This window comes from Cydia fagiglandana, chromosome 13 (assembly GCF_963556715.1).
Source record: "Cydia fagiglandana chromosome 13, ilCydFagi1.1, whole genome shotgun sequence".
Lineage (NCBI taxonomy): Eukaryota > Metazoa > Arthropoda > Insecta > Lepidoptera > Tortricidae > Cydia > Cydia fagiglandana.
In genome coordinates, this window is record NC_085944.1 from 7,880,261 (window position 1) to 7,902,193 (window position 21,933).

The window sequence follows — 21,933 nt, forward strand, 5'->3', positions numbered from 1 at the left end:
TTAATAAAGCGAAAGCGCCAACCGCCATACGGTACCTTTTCCCGTAGGACGTCACATATCTTTACTATATCGTATCTAGTTAACCTCTAATTAATTTCCCGAATCGCGCCGTAAGTTTTCACTGGGTATTCGAACTTACGACCTCAGATAATAAGCGTTAACAACGTGTATTAGATTAAAACTCTTAAACCAACAATACTGCTCTAAAACCGCCAGATAAATCTGTCACATCGTAGCTTAATTCCCTTAACCCCAATTTACAACCGCGCAAAGTAAAAGAAGCAATTAAATGTGTGAGGGTGATCTATGGGCCGCGGTTGCAAAATGTAATTGCTGTAGCGAATGCTGAAAAATAAAACCCTTCCTAGCCGTGCTCGTTGTTACCTACCAGAGGAAAGGAAGTATACTTGGTCAAGTTTTTGGCTAAAATTTCATTTTTGGTACAAGCTTTTATCGCCGACTGTACTTTTCTTTCCACAGGCAACTAATACTCAAAAACCCCAAAGACAATTAGGTTTCGTTGTTTTATCACAGAGTTCCTAATGGCCACCTCCGATCTCCATCATCAGATCAGCTCGATGACACCATAATATTGCATTGTCACCCGACTTACGTATGTATACAAAATTTCAGCTCAAGCGGAAACCGGGAACTGGATCAAATATAACTTGCAATATTTGATTACACACAGACAGACAGATAGAAAACGGTCAGGTGAAACTAAATAAAAGCTTGTATAATTATGTGATATCGTCTCATAGAAAATTTTTCTACTGACAAGATTTGCTTGACCATCTATATCTTAGTTACGCTCTCAGTCACGTTAGTTGCATTTTCTGGATTGGTATCATCATCATCATCTCAGCTGAAAGACGTCCACGACCTTTGTCCAGCAGTGGATCCAAGGATCTCCACAGTGAATGATCCCCTCAATCAACGGTTTCCCGTGACATTAACCAGATCGTCGGTCCATCTAGTCTGGGGCTTCCCACGTTGCATTTTCTGGATTGGTATACAGGGGAATAATTAAAATGGGTCAGAAAAAAAAAGTGAGGTAATTTGTTCACGCAAACATCTACATCCAAAGTTTGAATAAATTCGATAAAATCTGTAAAAACATGGAAGTAATTTCATTCCGAAAATGAATATCTAACTATGAATAGCTAGTTTAGCTAGATCGTAAATCATGTCCGTCTTTACTAAAAGGCTGACTTAAGCTGTAGCCGGACGGAACATTTCACTTCTATGACGATTTTGTATAGTGGCCTAATATTATTTTAACATTTTGTCTTTGATTTCAATAATATATAATTTTCGTGTATTTTACTTTCTGATTTTCTTTTGCTGACTCACTGGACGCTAACCTAGTATAGTTAGAGTGAACTACACGTAAGAAAGGTGATTAAACGCGGCTCCTGCGGGTTGCGAATGAATGCGTCGTTAGGCTGAGTGCACACTAGGGCGGCCTACTGCCCTCGTAACGGCACAATGTTCCTATTCGTGTTATAGTTACAGATCCCGGGCTATTTGTTAGCATAACTCGTTTGGCAGCGGTGGGGCGTATTGTAGCCTTAAGTACCTATGTGAAAATGGTATGTAAAACCACAAGGCTGAATATTTTTTTTATTAAAATGCAATTTTTGGAACAAATATTATATACATGTGGCATACATTTTTTAAACATTTTCACAGAATGCAGCAATGGTAATAAAATGACACAATCAGCTCAACACCAACAGCTTTATAAACTTAGTTATGTATTACGATTCCACCATCTACGATATTATCCACTTAAATTTGATATGATATGATATGTTGAAAGATCATTTGTGTAATTTAAAGCTAATAGATGCAATTAGCAATAATCTTCAATAGCCCACTCTCAAATTAGATTAGACAATCACTACAATCACTTTTTTTTTTCAAAGTTTTTCACAAAAAATGACGCCTTCATAAGTAAGCATTTCTTCCTATTACAATTTTTTCGGAACGGTTTTCTCTAAGATGGTTAGTTGCGATGAGAAATGGCCACTTAATAGTATGCTTTATGGACGATATATTTGTGAGTCCTTCAACAAGCCTTATGAATGTTTGTTGGTATTTATAATTTGTCATAATAATACTTTGTTAGCATAAAATACAATTTAAGATTAGTTTTTTATTTATAGAGGTGTATAAACGGATTGTCGGTTGTTTGCACACAATATTTACGCAAGTTATAAGCCACTAATCAGTGCACTGCCCTGAATTGTCAATTTTATAGAAATAATCTTGGGACTAACACTTACAGGTGAATTAAGTAGGTTGGTACCTACACTCTAATACATAATGTACCATTCGACATTTTTTTCCTAACCAAGTATATTAAAAGAGGAAAGATATTACCATATATGGAACCGGCAATCCAACATCAAACATCACCGAAGCGCGAAGTGCAAATAAATATTAGGTAGGAGATTGAATTTTTGATTTGGCATGATGCCACTCATAGTGAAAGGGTGGGAATGAAACTTATCATGCCACTGGCATGATAAAACTGGGCAAAAGAACACAATAAACGTTTCATTCTCATATTTGTTTGGCAATAGGGTTTGCACGACGGATCCGAAATGTATGGGAAGATCCGCGGATCCGGATCCAGATCCGGATAATTTCATACATTTCGGATCCGGATTGCAAACCCTATTTGGCAATCATAGCCGAATACCTCGTGGAAGTTAGGTGGGTTTAGCACCCCTATAACTCAAAGGAAGGTGGGTCGTAAAACTAGCTTGTTAAGACTACTATATGGACTCGTATGATTGCGTCTGGTAGTTACGCGAGGTAGGAAAGTTTTTTAGACGCATCGTTAAACCTTTTAGGTAAACTAAAATAAATAATTAACAGTAACCTATTATACCATTTATGGCCACGTCAAACTCTTACTACTACTTGAATTGTCATAATAAAAAGTTGGAACATGGCTTCGTTGTGTTATTATGTCTCCCGTCGTTCCATACCATAGTTCCATGTCATCATTCTCTACTTAATATTACCTATACTTGTACCATAAATCGTCAATCTTTAAACACGACGAAGTCAAAAAAAACTTCACCCATGCTGTAGCTTTACACAAAGTCTGTTGTGTGGGATAGTAATGCATTACCATATCCAATGACTTGAATTTATCTTTCCCTTGCATTCGAGGGTGCGCCGAGGACGGCAAATAAAGGGGCCACCCCACCCCGGGTGCGTCTAAGCGTGTCATGCCTCTCAACCGTGTTTCACTTGCCATTGATTCGCACAACTTTGGCAGAGATTCGATGGTCATGACTCCTAGCTAATGTGGCCTAAATATTAAACACCCTATAACTTAGTTGGCGCTTAATGTTCATGTAACGGATTCTCCAACTTTGTTAGAAGACGAAGTTGGTTAATTTAAATAATTACACTCACTGCCGTATTCGAACTTCAAGATATTCACAAGAGACGACACGTACTAGATTCATTCTAGATACGTTATAGTTTAGATATCAACTAGTTCTCTTTTGCAGCGCAATTCGGGCAACCAATGTCACTTTTACGTTAGATAGAGTAAGATATCTATTAGATGTGAATTGGATCTCTAAGTTATATCCTGTGGAAATCGCTCAAGAGTATATCCAGAATCGCGCAAATGTCAAATTTGACAGGTTAGATCTTAAACATAATATATCGTTATCGTATCTTGGTGATGTGTAAAATATATCTAGGTAATAGATTGTCTATTTTAAAATCCGAATTGGGCCCTCATAAGCAGCCACACAAGAGATGTAGAGGACAACATGGGGATTATCTTTTGTCATCCATGTCGACATAAGTAAATAATTGTTCGGTCCCCTATTGTGACCGTAAGATTACAATCTACCCCTATTTCTAAATATGTACACACGCTAACTTACACTCGACGATGACGAAGCACGTTAAAGTGTAGTAACTTTTTATCATGTCGACTGGCACGATCCATTCCGAGAAATCCTTTTCCCATTGAGCTGAAATAGATTCAAAGCAATATCTGCCAACCTCGATAGCATATGACAGTGTGAAACGGCCTTTAAGTGACTTGGTTTTTCTCTTTTACGCCTCGCAGACTAGAAAAAGATAGAAGATTTAGGGTAGGGTGAACAACTTGAATCGAGTGACACTTAGTTGAGTGCACTTGAGTGCGTTTGAAGATGCATTGAATACGTGTTTTTGTGACATTCTGCTGAGTTAAGAACCATGTTAGTTATATATATTTAACGGCCTCGTTACCTAGTCGGTAGTGACCTTGCCTACGAGCAGGACGTCCCGGGTTCGAATCATGTTAAGGGCATTTGTTATGTGTGTTTATCGCAGATTTTTTTTCTGAGTTATGAATTTTTTCTATGTATTTAATTATATATCGATATATTATAAGTACATATCGTCATCTAGTAGGTACCCACGAATTGTGTAAGATGAATGATGATCCTATAGTATTTATTTATGATTGACGTTTCTCTGAAACAAATTTTTACGTAAAATTTTCTAATAATGAAGTTTTTTGTATAAAAGTGCTCATAATAAAGCTCATTTTTTATAGCCGTAAGATTATATCTAAAAAGGTTTTAGGTTACGATCGCATAACCTTGTCCAAGATTAAAGAAAAGTGCTGGGTTCATTAGCATGTATTATCCTACTTTTTATTCTTTTGACTTTTAAATGTGACCTTTTTATGTTCAATGTTGTAATTATAATAATGTAACTGAATTTTTATTTAAGTTGAAACGTGTAAAGATGTAGAAATTGGTTAAAAACAATGTTCTCTAGTTTTTATTGTAATTTCCTGTAAAATATATGTACCACTAAAGGTAATATAATAAAAGATTTGTAATAATATTAATATTCGCTTTTACAGATAAATTATTACGTTGACGATCTTCATATGTCTCACATTTTGATTGTTGGCTCTGGCAAAGAGAATAGATAGTATAGAGGGCTATTGCCAAAGTAAATTTTGTAGTCACGGTACATTTACTGCCATCTATCGACACACGATTAAAGTTTAAAATAAAATTGAAAATGTATAAATTAATCAAAATATGTTTACGGATAAATGATTTTTAATTTTTATTGTTCCATACTGACCCATGTTCTTTCACTGATATGTGTTAAAATTGTTAAATATCAAATGGTGTCATCAACGCCATGTAGCCGAGAATAGGCTAAAGGTGTGTGCGCCATCTAATAGAGAATGGCTATTTCTTGATTTCCGAGGCACGTTTTTTTCTTAGACTTTATTTATCTTATACGGAGTTACTTATATATATCTCTGGCTCGGGAGCAACAATACAGCATAGAATGTAAATTGTTAAAATCTACTACAATGAAAATTTTAATGCTATGATCGTGATTTAAAAGTCCTATCGTGCAAACTCAGCTCAATACCCGTCTGTATGAAACATTTCCGCGGATTATGCTCGAAATTCGACGTCAAAGTTACTTAAAATATTTTGAGGATAAATTTTCGACAATACTTTCTCGCTAAGTGCCGCCATGCTGGCATTTGAATGGAAATTGAAAAAGTTTTATCCCTCGTCGGATAAAACACGCGATTTAAAGAAATTTAAGATTTATTCGATATACAGTGGTCGCACCTAGGGGACTGCTAATGCGTTTGAAACTCAGGTGGAGTCGGATTTGGTGGAGGTACGAACAACTGTACCAAGTTCTATGAATTAATAACTGGTACAACACTGGAACAAGAGGCAGAAGCAATCATTGAAGTTCACTGGGGGGTTAAGAAAGAAAGGAGGTTTAGTTTACTTCGTAATTCAAATGAAGCTAACAATAAAATTATAATAGCCGTATAATAACAGCGAAGAAGTTCAGACAGCCGACCTGATATTAATTTACTATACAACCCGCGACACACCAGCAATCTTTCAATAGTTATTTGTACAACAAGAGATCAAAGTTTGATATTTCTTCGAGTGCTTATTTTGAGTCCCGTGCAAGCGAAAGATTCTATAATAGATTCACGAGCGTAGCGAGTGAATCTAATTTAGAATCTTGAGCGTAGTAAGGGATTCAAAAGCGCACGAGATGTAAATAACTTTTCATATCTCATGCTCTGAAAGTGGGTCGTTGTTGTTCTAAAAGGTGCGCAGAAAGTGATACGTTTATGCTCTAGTGCAGAAAAGTGGTGTACTCCTCTGCGTCCCCGTCCCACGAACTACTGGGTGGAAACAAAATGGAAAATAAGTAGTGTCTTTATTTCCTCGCCTGGAACAATTGGTAATTGTTTAATTTTACTAATCCCACGTTGATCCTTTTTATATAAAAAAATGATGTGAATTGTTAAAAACAAATTATTCTTGATTTCTTTCGTTGAATTCTATTTACTCGATTTCATAAGGCGGGAACCAAAAGGAATATACCAAAAATATTTTTTTAAACCTTACACTTGCGTAAATGAGCAAAGGCAGAATCTTATACAGCCACATTTAAACGTTTGTACGATATTAAATTGATTTTAAAGTTATTTAGCACTATATTCATGAAAATAAAATAAAATACAAGATAAAAATTACTTATATTATTAAATAAATTGTTATTTAATATTTAAAATACTTTTATTATGTTATTACGTGGTGCGGCGCACCAAGGTCGCGGTGTGGTCCGGTAGTCTGTTGCGGCTTTTAGAACGAAAAAGTATAAAATTAAAAAGTAAGAGGCAATCCCGCTGATTTTCATACTATAATGAACAAATCATTTTAAAATTACTGCAGTTTGTTAAAAAATGTGTGTTTTCTTAAATATTGCAATCTAAATTATTTTCGCTAGGGATTATTAATCTTCACACATGTAAAGTCTCCGATTGCAAGTAAGTCCTAAGGAAAATAAATCATGGCCGTAGATCTATTAGGTACTTCCATTACTGATTTTGCGAAAATGCCTTGTCTTGTTTGGTTTCCTCGCATTCGATATGAAAAGTAGAGTGTTTAACTCGGGTGAAAGGCACTATTTCTGTCTCGGACTATTGGCGCTCTCACTGCGTTCGAGCGCCAAACTACCTCGACAGAAATGGGTGCCTTTCAACCCTTGGTTAACAATCTACTATTGATCTCGTGTAGTACACAAAATTTTTCACCCTAAGCAGTGAGAACATACCTAGAGGGACAGAGATAATAGAACCCAAGTATATCGAACTTGTATTAGACCCCGCATGTTGAAATGATATTTGACTATAAAGGTCACATGAATGACATTTTGTCTCACTCGGTGAGCACAATGCGATTTTGCTCACTCATTTGGTCTCACTCAGTGAGCAAAATGCGATTTTGCTCACTGAGTGAGACAAAATGACTCAGTGAGCAAAATCGCATTTTGCTCACTGTTTTTAAGAAGCAAAGTACTCTTGTTCGAGCTGCTGAGGTGAAAAATATAAATAATATTGGGGCCTATTCTTTTCTAAAATCGAATATGCAAATAATACCTATTTTGTATGCAAAATCATTAATACTCGTAGTAGCTATTAGCTTGCATTATTATGGAATAGGCCTTTCGTCGAGATCCTGCTTCTCCTCTTCATAATCTAATATTAACGAACCGATTCTTCTCACATTTCACAAAGAAATCGGTCAACAATAATTGCTCAGAATGTTACATGACTAACAAATATTTCGGAAAAAACAAAACATGAAGTGGACCTCTAGTTGACCGTAAAACCTTGGCTTGTTCCTACTTTATACTCTATCTTATATTACAGTCGCCATCAGATATATCGGAGCGGTCAGGGCGCTCACAAATATCTGAACACGGCTCTATTGCCAAGGCGTTAGAGTGCGTGTTCAGATATTGTGAACACCTTGGACGCTCCGATATCTGATATCTGATGGCGACTGTACAAATATAATACATGTCACTCACTAGCCTTCACCCAAAACAAATAAAAGCCATCATCAATTATGTTTTAACAGAGTAATTGAATTACTGTGAAAAGTGGATTGTAAATATATTCAATAATTAAACCCAGTCAATATATTTGTCCATCTATTTATTTTTGACTCCATTATGAGTCGCAATTAATGAATTAACATTTAAACGGTAGCCTACAGCCTGTGGTTCACCCGTATTTGAAATCATGCACACTTTAATATATGTAATGTTTGATCAGTGCAGTCAGTATTACATTAGTATCCGCATTTGTTAATTAATGACGAGTAATCCTACGGCTGGTCACATACATTTGCTAATTATGACATATTATAAAGGTAAGTATTTTTCCTACATAGTAGAGGCAGGCGTGTCTCACTCCGCGATTTCGTCGCTTTGCTACAGGTAGCTAAAAGTACATCCGTTCGGCCCCAATTTTGGGGTTTGCCATAAGCCGCTCGTGGCGCTGTCGCCAACGGCCATATCTGTGCTGATCGTAACAGACGCGTTTTGTTAGAGAGTGAGTCTTCTGTACTTAGTACTATTATTTATTCTGTGGTAGACGTAATTTTCAGTGTTCCGTACAAAACTTTGTTCACGTAACATTTATGGGATACGGTCTTGCAAATTAGTTAAATGCGTTTTTCTCAGAGACCGTTTGACGTACCTAGATATTACCAAAAATTTGGAACATTTATAGTAATTAGCACGGGTCCATATTGGGTCGCACAATAATTGATTGTCCTAATGTAATGTTACGCATAAAACTCATTTCGCATAATTGTTATTGTGCTGGAAATATTAACATTTCTGAAAAATTATAACACAAACCTAACCTAACCTACCCTATTCTACACAACCTATGCAAAATATTTTCGAAAATACTTTCTGTTTCAGCTGGAGAAAAAATATGCGAAAAGAGATTTATGCGTAACATTACATTTATGACAATCAATTATTATGAGATGAGATATAGGATCCCAATTAGCACCACTAATATTTAGTCACATTTCAGTCAGAAAATAACTATTGATGTAACCATTTAAAATAACATATAACTTAAAAGCATTTGTTTATGATATAGCAGATAAACAAGCAGACGGATCACCTGATGGTAAGCGATTACCTCCGCCCATGGACTCCCAACACCAGAGGGGTTGTAAGTGAGGGTAGTGGCGTTGTTTTATGAATAATTATAACGGTAGGTAGTATTTTTCTCGTTACTGAAACTGTATTATTCATTACATTTATATCATACTGAAAACTACTTGTACCCAGACACAATTCTCAACTTAGCCTCGCTGTGCAGAGGGGGAACGTGGGAACAATGCCTCAGCCTAATTTAGGGCTAGATTTATGTATTATTTAATATCTGTTTTAATAAATACATTTCGATTCTTTAAAATACAAACAAATCAGTATTTAAAAAAAAAATCTCAACGCACTTCAATTTTAAACATTTATTTATTTACTCATTTATTCCCATTTCGCGTTATTCGGTATAGCCGGGCTGCACTCCCGTCCGCCGCACAACAGGTAGGCGCTACAATCGATATTTCCGGCCACCCCCGGGGAGGCCCGACAGATGGAGGAAAGGTTAGAAGTGACACTTAGAAACGGCACTACTATTCTCATTTCCGAAAATATATTAGCGGTTACCCTCGCGGCTTTATTTCAGCCATCAACCCTTTAGGATAATGTTCAAACAAGGGTATGGTTATTGTTACAGATGTAGGATTTCTTTTGGGTCACAAAAATATTTTATTTTGACAATTTGACTCCAAAGTAATTTTATTTTATACTAGGTACCTTCGAAAGTTCATATTCATAGGTAAATATCTAATTTCTCTATAAACAATCCAAATCTTTCAATTCAATTAAATTCAATTCAATACTTTATTTCCAAGAATAGGGTACATACAATGTTGGTTAGTAAAAGGTGTTAGGTCAGCATATTCTGCCGGCATGGATCGGCGTAGAAGTATTTACATAACTATGTATATGAGGAGTAAAATGAAATCACCATCCTAAAACATTACAGTAATTCATATCTGACGTAATTGACCGCCGGATATCTCATAAAACATTTAAATTTTAATCGCCCAGTAGCTAAATCAGTTTTCAGGGGAAGAGATAATCCATTCAGAATTTGTTCAAGCGCCGTGGAAAAATACACTGTGCACTTTGCAAGGGTTCCTAACTCGTACGGACGAGGGCAACATTTACTTATCGACGCGGAAAGGTCCCATAATACATTCTGCTGCCTTCGGCTCTGTTTTTAAAGCAAAAAGCAAACTTTTTCGCTCTCAGACGGGACGCCATGTTACTTGAGTTTTCTACGACGATTTTTAATTCAAATTTTAAGAGTATTTTTCTATGCATGATGCATGAGTGATAAATGAATCCTGAACACGGAACTAAAAGTTTTTAAAGTTGGTTATTTATTTTCAGTTTGAGCAGCTACTTTTCTTTCCAGGAATATGAACAAATATTTTATTAGCGTTCCCGAGAGGGATTTTTGTAATTCCAGCTAAAAAGAGCGACGTAATTAGTGCAATGCGAAGCTCAACGATCGTTCTGCACCCTTTACAAATGACTTAGTCTGTTATGATAATGGAGAAAGTACCGAAGTAATATTACCAATTTCATCGCAGAGGCGATTAGAGACAATTTAGAATGACGCTCGAATATTACAGTTAATTGGCGTTCATAATTAAACGGTATGCTTTGGCGGATTTGTCAAATACCTACCTTATTACAAGGAGGTCACGATTTTATTTAATTACAGTATTTTTATTGGACAGGTATGCGAACCCGGACGGTTAATTAGGCAATTTTGGATAACAAAGGGAATTCTGCACCTATTCAATCCTCGCCGGATTGTTGCTGTAATAAATGGGGGAGAAAATTGAAAGATGATTTACTGTTATTACCTTAAAGACGTTTTATGTTTCCTTTGAAGCTAGGTACACGTAAATAATACATTTAATTAAAGCTCCATGGATACTAAGGTGACTACTAAATATTTTGAGAAGTTAAGCTCATCAGAATGATTTTGACATAGAATAACTTACAGTATTAAATAATATTGTTGTGTAGGTACAAGATTATCCGTAACAATCAAAAATTAAAAATATTATACACCTAATTAGTGTAGTAGGTATTCTGTGGCAATATTTACGTGAAATGTTACACAGCAATTTAGGTTAAACAGTCGTGTCACATTTCTTAGGCGGGCGAAGCCTTATTGTTTACGAAACTAAGCTCCTCATTCCAAGTTAATTTCGTCTTGTTTCATGGTTGTTTTATATCTTTTTCAAAACACAAATGTGTCGTTCAACGCATAAACATTATGGAATTACCAACAATCACGCCACAGGATAGGGAGCCACTTAGAGCCGCCATACACGGACTGCTCGAGCAATAACCCAGTGAACAACATAAAAGGACTGCCTTTGCTTGACCGCATGATGAAATTTCACCGCGCAGCCAACCGCCCGAAGCAGTTGCAACTGCTTGACAGATTCGTGTATTGTGAATGACGATTTTGTATTGAAACTGCAGATCACCCAACGGCGACCGCTTGAAGCCGTTGGCACTGACTGCTCAAAGCAGTCCGTGTATGGCGGCCTTTAGTATTCGATTCTTTTCCAATATTATTTTTGATTATGTTACATTTAGTTTATTGACCTTTCCCCCTTCTTGATGGCTTTATTTCATATAGACCACCCATGTGCAATTTCTAATTGTTTGTGTAAGTATCCGTATTACTTAATATATGACTCTATATATTATATATAAAGTCACATTGTCTGATAAAATAACAGAAGAGAGTAGAAATAACTTATCGAACTTGTTTTTTGACTTGTTTTTGTACCATATATATGAATAAAGAATTAACGGTGATCTAGAAAATAAAAACTTATCGAATATGAGAGTAGTTGTAGTGTTGCTTTAGAATAAATGGATTTTTTATGAATCATAAAATCCAATATAGGTACTTATTTAACATACCCATGTCTCCATAGACAAATAAAAACAAATATTGACACTTGTACTGTTTGTCGTTTTTTGGGTGTAAAAAATTATGGCAAAGCCAGTGTAACATTGAGTCATTAGAGCAGGGCGGATGGTCCGCAAATCGGGCCGGGTCCCTGTCGGCCATTGATTAATGGCCACGGCCCATGGCACAGGTGATATCATATGCTAATGAACATTTTATGACTAAAAAGCTTTTTCATTGATTCTGAGATAATTATATTCCTGCCAGATAATAAATAATATTACTTATATACAGGTATTAATAAGTACATATTGATTTGTTATTAACTAGGAACTGGATTGTCGGTAAAATTGGTCGGTCGCTGTCCCGTCAATAAATCCGATTATAACGCTACGTCTTACGTAGGCGAACAACGCGCGAACGCGGCGCGGCGCGGCGCGGCGAAATCAATCCTTTGATGCCCATAGAAGTGTCCTACGTAAGCGATCTCGTTGCGAACGCGGTGCGGCGCGATTTGCACGCGAATGTCAGGCGGCGCGGCGCGGCGCGGCGCGGCGGCGGCCGCTTTCGTCGCGCCGCGCCGCGCCGCGTTCGCGCGTTGTTCGCCTACGTAAGACGTAGCGTTAGAAATAATGTTTCTTTGTACCACAGTCCAGTAAATAAAGAAGATCGACAATCTTCAACAGACACACAGACAAAATAATATAAATAATAATTAAAAACAGATTTTCGCATTATTTATAGTATAAGTTAACATTTTATAAATAGTTAAGTATTATGGGGTGTCACAGAGACAAACACTACATATGTCAATATAGTACAAATAATATAAATAAATACATAATAAATATTATGGTAATAATTTTATTAAAAAAAATGGCAGTAAAAAGGTGCGCAAATCTGACGAAGACTGCGTCGGGCGTTTTGATTAACGGCCATTTCGTGTGACACAGGTGATATCATAATGCTAAAGGGACGTTTTAGGACAAAAAAGTTTATTTATTGATGGTGAGATAATATGACGATAATATTCTTGCCATATATATATTTAATGCATTTACAAAGATAGGTATTATGGCGAATGCGTTGCAGGTAGGGTTGCCATACTTCCGGATTTGTCCGGACATGTCAGGATTTTTGACCCTTTGTCCGGATTGCGGCCGGACTTGGCAAGTGTCCGGATTTTTAGGAATGATCTTATAAAATAATGAAATGAGAAGATAGCAAATGACTCAACCTATATGCCATTTTAATTTGGCAAACGATGTACCAAACACCCTGTATACTGCGTAACGAATGCGATGCGGCGCGGGCGCGGGTCGTGCGCTCGCGTGGAGGGGGTTACGGGGTTGGGCGGAGGGAAAGGGAAAGGTAGATCCACGATACAGTACACCGCAGAGAGCAGCCAAATCTCTGTTACAAGAAATGTCCGGATTTTTATCAGGACATTTAATACTTCCATATGGCAACCCTAGTTGCAGGGTACCCTACCTATGGATTTGTTAAAGTGAGAAACATTGACTTTGATTTAAACACTTTTCTTTTGTAATACATGTCATCCTCAAGTTATTTAGTTAGGTACAGTTGTTACATCATCATCAATTTCTGTAATTTCCATACTTTTGTGTCTTGTATTGAGTAATTAATAAAACGCTAAAACGTTGAAAGTCCAAAACATCAGTTTAACGATCAGCTATCGTTTACTTTTCATCCCCAGGCTATTCAATTTCAATTCCATCAAAAAACTCAAGGAGTTCAAACGTAGTGTTTCCGAAACAATTCCGCGAAAGTTGCAACAACACAAAGGGTGAGTTTGGGTGTTGAGAGCAATATTATGTAGTGCCGGGCCGGCGGGGCGCCAATCGATACGCACCCCTGTTCCGCGGCCTAATGCGCCCCTGACGCCGGGACACACGGCTAGAGACATGTGTTTTGTGGTTTAAATTATTGTTTATGGGTTAATCAACTTTTATTAACCGGTAGTTGCTATGAGGTCGAATTTTACTTTATTAAAAGGTGTTATTTTGGTAAAGGTGTTATACAAACCGACTTTAATAGCATTAAACCATATTAAAAATTAAAAATTTAATTACGCATTAATTTGAACTCATCTAAAAGTAAAAGTAAACTACTTTTGAGTTGCCCAAGCATGATTTCCTAATATTGAGTGCGACAGGGAAGGGAAATGTTGGACTTTGTTCCTAAGCAAGAATTTCTAAGACGACATGGCAGGAAAAATAAAAAAATAATTTTAAGAAACGATTACTGCTGGCCGCCTGCAGTCCTAGACCAATGCAATTTCAGCTCAGTGTCGTATTGCAATTAAACATATGCTCCCATTTAAGTACATATATAATGGTACACTAATACTAATAAGATACATCTGAACCGGCGAAGCTCGATGAAAACCGTAGGTACGTCGTCGTTGTAAATTTAAGAGTTAGACTCTTGTCAGTGTAGCTCTCTCCATTTGACTCTATCCAGGGCCGCCTCCTTGATTTCCTTATACGACATTACAACTACCTTTTATTTTATTTGTGTTATGTAGCTTATCCTCGGCCTTCCCCTTCCTCTCTTGCCTGCAATCTTTCCTTCTATTATGTTATTTATAAAAGCGTCATGTCGTAGAAGATGACCAATCATTTTCCCTCTCCTATTCTCTATTGTCCTCAACAGTTGCCTAGTTGCAGTTGTGTAAGTTGAAAACCGTACAAAAGTGTATTATTGCATAAACTACAGAACAGTGTGTCGTGAGAAACAATCATCGTGAAGTTAGCCATGCAGGTTCCATTGAACGAAACAAACAACCCACTCAAACCAATATTGTGTACGCTGTAGCATTCAATACAGCTGTATTGAATAAGCTTATTCACTCTTGTAACTAATACATTTATAGGTGTTATTTATCATAATATTAACATAAGTAGTTCATGCTAGGAAAAAGACAAAACATATCCGCCGTTAAGGCAATTGTTCGGATGGCAACTGTGCCTGCATGTCGCTACAGTAATGCAGCTGCAGTTGCCATTCGAACGTCACCTTTAAGGTGACAGTCCATTTCCAACGACAGCAGCACTACCATTCATTTTACTATGGAAGTTGACAATAACACCGACGCGTTCGTACTAGTAGTGCAGCTGCGATCGGAAATGGAATGTTACCCTTATTGTAATGGAATGATACCCTAAGGTAACATTCCATTTCTCATCAACATATAATTACTAGGTATTACTTATTAAAAACATTGTAATTAATAGTTATGAATCGAACGCTTACATTAAATTGGATTTTATAAAGACCCTTTAAAATAAAATGAATGAATACAAGAACAAAGGTAGAGGTCTATATTTGAATTAATTAAACATTTCAATAAGATGCAATTTGAAAAGCTTATATTTAGAACAGTCCACATTCAAAGAATTAATATTACTTTACAAGTTTACATTAATATTTTTTCAAAGCACAATAGGAAACGTATCTCTATTCCCGTTCCTGGATAATTCTTCCGTTTCCATTTGATGCAGTAAGTGCTAGCTAAATCTTCCACAATTCCTTTTAATAACATTTTATAGCGTTCTACGTAAGAGTTTCATTATTCCTCTCTAATATGATCCTTCGAGATTATTTCAGCCGAGGCTATTGTGCCCGGTGTGGGCGAGCTGATTTTATTTCCTATAATATTGCGGCAAATCGAGCATGCAGCCATTCTCTATTAAAGCTTCTAGCGATGAGGCTCGGCGAGCGAAGCTATATCGTAAATTATTACGGCACCTAATAAAGATATCAGCGCAGTGCTTGTCCTATAAATCGACTTTTTTAATCAGTAGTAATTGCGTGTCCAACCAGAATTGCATTTTTATAACCTCAATACATAACAAATAAGACATAGTATTTAGCGTTATTTTTTATAAATCGAGTCAACTTTGTCGTTCCACTAAAATATCTACCTAAATCTCAAGTTTCTATTAAAAAAACCCATTGGACACATTTCACTAAACAGATTATAATAAAAAAAAATATTGTTTGGTGAAGGTATCGTCTCTATTTGAAAGGTTAAGGATGACTTACGCTAGACCGGGCCGGGGCGGGGCCGGAGCTTCTGGCGCTTCTTTTTCTATGGAAAGTACCACGTGGTCACCGATCAGCCGTCATAGAAAATGACAACGCCTCGGCCCGGTCTAGCGTGACTTATCCTTTACACGTGTACGAAAGTGAAGTTTCACTTCAAAAGTCATTCAACTAACATAGCCAAGTAACTTTGTGCTATTAACACATCAATTAGTCTAACTACAAACATTATGTTGACCACATGTTAACTACGCACCTATAAAACTAAATAAATTGGATTGGCTAAGTTGGCAATGTCGGTATGGCAACTTTCCGCGGTGTTACAGTGAAAGTTAGTTGTGATGATGACAAGGGTAGACCTGGCAGTCACCGGGTACTTAAATGGGATGAAACTTTTGGACGCAACGGGAATACGAGACCGCGTTTGAAAAGCACGTAACTACTCGAGTTTTATATTATTACAGAAGCTAATTTATATTACATTCTAACAGGTTTTTTTGCATAGAATTATTAATTATATCAATTAATCAATATAGATGAGTCAAAATGTTCCCTTTTATATGTAAGTAGACAAAATTTGAAACTAAAACAAATGATTAAAACTATACTAATACGTAATAGGGGCATTCCACGAGAATGTCGCTTAGGAATTGCTTGTGCCTTGTGTGGAAACTACTTAAATCAAATGCGTGGGTAAATCTCGAAAATATACTAACAATTTGTTATAGCCAAGTCATTAAATATTACCAGATCTTAATCGTTTCTCAGCGTTTTATGAAGTATTCGATGAAAGGTATTTCGTAAGCAGCTTTCTCGTGGAATGCCCTAAAACGGTAATTTCCCTAAGGCATAACATCATCTAAGACTTATTACATATTTTATGCCGAAGCAGACTTGTCATGTTCTTCATTAGGTATGTAAAATGCAGTGAAGCTTCAAACGAAGTTAATTCAAATGGATAAATACAGTTTAATCGAATTTAAACTATTGTGAGACATACTAACATTGAATAATTTTACGGTCTAAACCGTAATTTATTATACTCGTACAGTTTAGTAAAATGCTAAGTTGAAATTGTGCCATATTATAAATATTATAAGTAACAAAGTGGTACACTTAACAACAATTTCCTTGAATCTATTAGCCTTATGTAATTTAATGTAAACGCGACACCCGAACCAATAGGCGCCGAGTTATTGAAAATAACAAGTCATCTTTGACAATAACATACGTGACTTTCACATATTCTATCGGCTAAGTGACAACCGGATGGATCAGACCCAAAACGAAAAGGAATGAGGAATACCTATCGGTTGTACATATATAAAATAGAATAGAATAGTACTTATATTACAAGTCCATACTTTTTTTAATGAAAACAGTATTTTTTAGGAAAAACATAATATAACAATATACAGTAAAAATTAAATAAATCTACAGTAAACTAAGTTTAAGGTAACCTTGACACGAAAGAAGAAGTAAACTATTTAAATCATCCAAACCAAACTATTATAAAACTTTAAATAAAAGTAACTATAAATAAAAGATCCTACCCAGGTTGTCATCTTTATATTCATCATAAATTATGTTTTATTAGGTACATATTTAGGTACAATATGTACCTATTTTCCTTCAGCGCTTTACGGCTTGGCCACGAGCCACGACATTGCGCGACTTGCGACGGCGGCAGCGATAAACCTATGGTTATCCTTTCGTTCCAAACTTTGGCAGCGATCGGACCTTTCGTTCCCACCTATGGTTGTCGCTGCCGCCGTCGCCAGTCGCGTACTGTCGTGGCCGAGCCGTTATTAGCTGTGAAGCATTTTATAGCTGGGAATTTTACGTTCAAATGTTTTTTAAATTGTATGAATAATGGGAAAAAGATATTTGTTCGCGGATAGTTTTAAGTAACAGACAGCCACGTGATTACGTTTCTCATCATCCTGTCCGGGGTCCGGAAGTTTAATATCTCCTTGCCAGTGTGCAATTTGAAAAGTGTAAAAATGGAGTGCGCACTAGGTGTGTAAATCCCATCGGCGCGGCGTCGGCGTCAATACTTTGGCCGCGAGAACCGATTTCCTGTACGTCTAGACGCGTTTCCTCTGCCCTGGAATTAAGTTACATAATCATTCAGGTTTAGGAATGTAAAAAATATTTCTAAACCAAATTACTTTAGCCTTACAGGTTTGGCTATTACATCAGTTCGGACGAAAACAGAAACTGCAAGGGGTGTGAATACTGAATAAGAAGGTTATTCTTACATCATAAATAAGTGTTTTAAAACCTGACAAAAAGTACAGATAAGTAAGTACCACTATTTTATTTCAATGCCGTTTTATGAAAGTTTTTTCCAGTTCCTAATTTTACACACACACAACAAATCATCGTGGAAACATCGTGAGGAAACCGGACTAATAAATAATTTTTAAGAAAAAAAAAACCGACTTCCATGGGGCCGATGAAAGATTATTGTAGATGGTACACTATGTAGAAAAGGAGGTAAAACCACCCACTTTTCTACTAGCATTTCGCTTCTGTATAATGGCTCCTCTACAGGATGGGCCAACGCCGGCCACTCCAAGGGACGCAGCCATGCGGTAGAATGAGATAGCAATATCACTTGCTCCCTCTAAGGCATAAATGCGTCCCTTGGAGTGGCCGGCGTTGGCCCATCGTGAAGAAGAGCCATGAGGGTTGTAGTTCTAGCCTAACCTAACCCACTCCTCAGATAGCAGTTCGGTTCTGTGCGGATCGCAGTTCGAACCTAATCAAACCCACTTTTCAAGTAGCATTTCGTTTCTGTAAGGCTCGCAGTTCTAACCTAACCTAATCCTTGTTCGGTTCTGTGAGGATCGCAGTTCAAACCTAACATAACCCACTTAATGGCGCATGCCGTGCGGTGTACGGGGGTTTAAGCGGGACCCCTAGTAAGATTGGCATCATCGTACTTTATACCTACATTAATTTTATGATAGGTAATCATAGTTGTTTATTTAGTTAAGGTATCATAGTGGTTTTCTCGGTCAAGGTCCGGGTCCGAGTCCGGGTCCGAGTCCGGGTCCGAGACCGGGTCCGAGTCCGGATCCGAGTCCGGGTCCGAGTCCGGTACCGAGTCCGGGTCCGAATCCGGATCCGAGTCCGGGTCCGAACCGGATCCGGGTCCGAACCGGATCCGGGTATGAGTCCGAGTCCGGGTCCCAGTCCAAGTCAAAATCGAAATTCGTAATCACCAAACGTGTACCATGCGTCATTGAAGAGTTCTGTTCTGGTCATCATCAGCAGTTCCACTTCATCAAATGCGACAGTTTTTAATGTAAATGCTTGATTTTATGATGAAAATACAAAAAAATCTATACGTATGCCTTTAATATTTGAGGAGTTCCCTCGATTCCTTATGGATCCCATCATCAGAACTCGAGCTTGACAAAAATGTGGCTTAAAAACTTAACTTGCTTAACAAACATAACGACGAGGACAAATCGCCAACCGTGAACTATGCGTCGTTGAAGAGTTCTGTTCTGATCATCATCAGCAGTTCCACTTCATCAAATGCAACAGTTTTTAATGAAAATGCTTGATTTTCTGATGTAAATACAAAAATCTCTATACGCATGCCTTTAAGATTTGAGGAGTTCCCTTGATTCCTCATGGATCCCATCATCAGAACTCGAGCTTGACAAAAATGTGGCTTAAAAACTTAACTTGCTTAACAAACATAACGAAGAGGACAAATCGCCAACCGTGAACTATACGTCGTTAAAGAGTTCCGTTCTGATCATCATCAGCAGTTCCACTTCATCAAATGTCACTTTTTTGGGTGTATATGCTTGATTTGTTGATAAAAACCCAAAAATCACTATATGTATGCCTTTAAGATTTGAGGAGTTCTCTCAATTCCTCATGGATCCCATCATCAGAACTGGGTTTTGACAAAAACGGGACCAATCTGTATGCATATACATTCAATCAAAAAAAGAATTTTCAAAATCGATGTAGTAATGACGGAGATATGGAGTAACAAACATAAAAAAAAAAAAAAAAAACATACAACCGAATTGATAACCTCCTTCTTTGAGATTTGGAAGTCGGTTAAAAACCGGGCAAGTGCGAGTCGGACTCGCGCACGAAGGGTTCCATACCGTTGTTTTATCTATTAAGTTTTGTCACGAATAAAAACATTCTATTCTATTCTATTCTATTCTATAATGCTAGTTAAAAAAAAAAACAAAAAGAAAGCAAAAGAAAAAACGGTCACCCATCCAAGTACTGACCACTCCCGACGTTGCTTAACTTTGGTGAAAAATCACGTTTGTTGTATGGGAGCCCCATTTAAATGTTTATTTTATTCTGTTTTTAGTATTTGTTGTTATAGCGGCAACAGAAATACATCATCTGTGAAAATTTCAACTGTCTAGCTATCACGGTTCGTGAGATACAGCCTGGTGACAGACGGACGGACGGACGGACGGACGGACGGACAGCGAAGTCTTAGTAATAGGGTCCCGTTTTACCCTTTGGGTACGGAACCCTAAAAAAGCCTAGTTTACCCTCTGGGTTGGAAGGTTAGACGGCAGTTGCTTTCGTCAAAACTAGTGCCTAATCCAACTCTCGGAATTAGTTCCCATGAGCCGTTGCAAAATGCCGGGATAACGCCAGGAAGATGATGATGATGATTCCACTTCCTACTTTCCTTAACAATAACAAAGTCCAAGTAAAGGCCGACTATCTAAATAATTTAGATATTGAATGCCTACATGGGCAACGTTTCCGAGTCAAAGTGCCCGCGGGCACGACCCACGTCAACCGCGGCAGACGCCACCTGACGTCAAAGTATGTCGCCGACAGACACATCGGGGATGCTCGATTATTTGCACAATAATGGGTATCATGGTGTATTGCTTTGACGTCAAAGACTTGTTTGACTATGATGTTGCTAATGAAAGGAATAAAAGGCCTAGGTAAAATTAATTCAACGTTGCTGTACCTGCGCGCTGCGTAATTCTCATAGACAGAGACAGATGCATGCACTGGCTATTGGTCAATAAAACTTTTGACTGGCTAAAATAAAATTCTATGTTTAGCATGGTTTACGCGCCGCAATAATATTGGAGCGACGTTAATAATAGCGTAAGCACCAACCGCCTTATGATACCTTTATCCGTGGGTCGTCACATATGTTTACTATATCATATCTAGTTAATCTCTAATTCATTTCCCGAATCGCGCCATTAACCTCTTGCGCGGCATTACAATATTTGACGTTGTCAAACTTGCGGCACTGTAGTCAGATTCTGTTGTTATTCTAGTTCGTTCTAATGATTAAATAATGTTTTAGGGGGGAGCGGCACAATGTGCAAAAGGTACCTTTGGCCGGTAAACTTTCTAATTTATTCTATATTAACTAGGGCTTATATGTATTATAACATTGTGCTCTCTTAATATTTAATATCACATTCCTTAATCTACGGCGATACAGGCATTAGCTTAACTGGATTACTAAAAACTAAAAAAATCTGAACTTGTTATTTTAGTAGTAAACATGTACAAGAATTGTACTATAAATAAAGCTATCTTTGCATAATACACACCAAGTTTCGTCGTAGGTATCTAATCAAGTCAATTGAGGCAGGTTAAATGCATCAAATAGGACCAATTGCCTTTGTGATATTGCATCATATCTTACCCAAACAATCATGACGCTTCAATAGCACACGTTCCAATATTAGATTCGACATCCGCAAGGACCGCGACAATGCAGACAAAAGCATCACCGAATGCATTAAGCGGAATACAATGAATACGGGAATGCACGCCTGGCGACCAACAACTTTCTCGGACTCGTATCACACCTAATGTGCAATTGCAAAAGAAACTTTGTTCCTGGCACATAAAGTTCACAATTCAAAACTACGCTGGACAGAGATATGAGAAGTAGTAAAGTAGAC

General features: G+C 37.3%; 1 protein-coding gene across 2 annotated transcripts in view; it reads left to right on the forward strand.

Annotated features, from left to right (window-relative positions):
• Window positions 1-21,933, forward strand: part of LOC134670197 (kazrin) — a 144,175-nt gene that overhangs the window by 2,834 nt on the left and 119,408 nt on the right. The window lies entirely within an intron of this gene.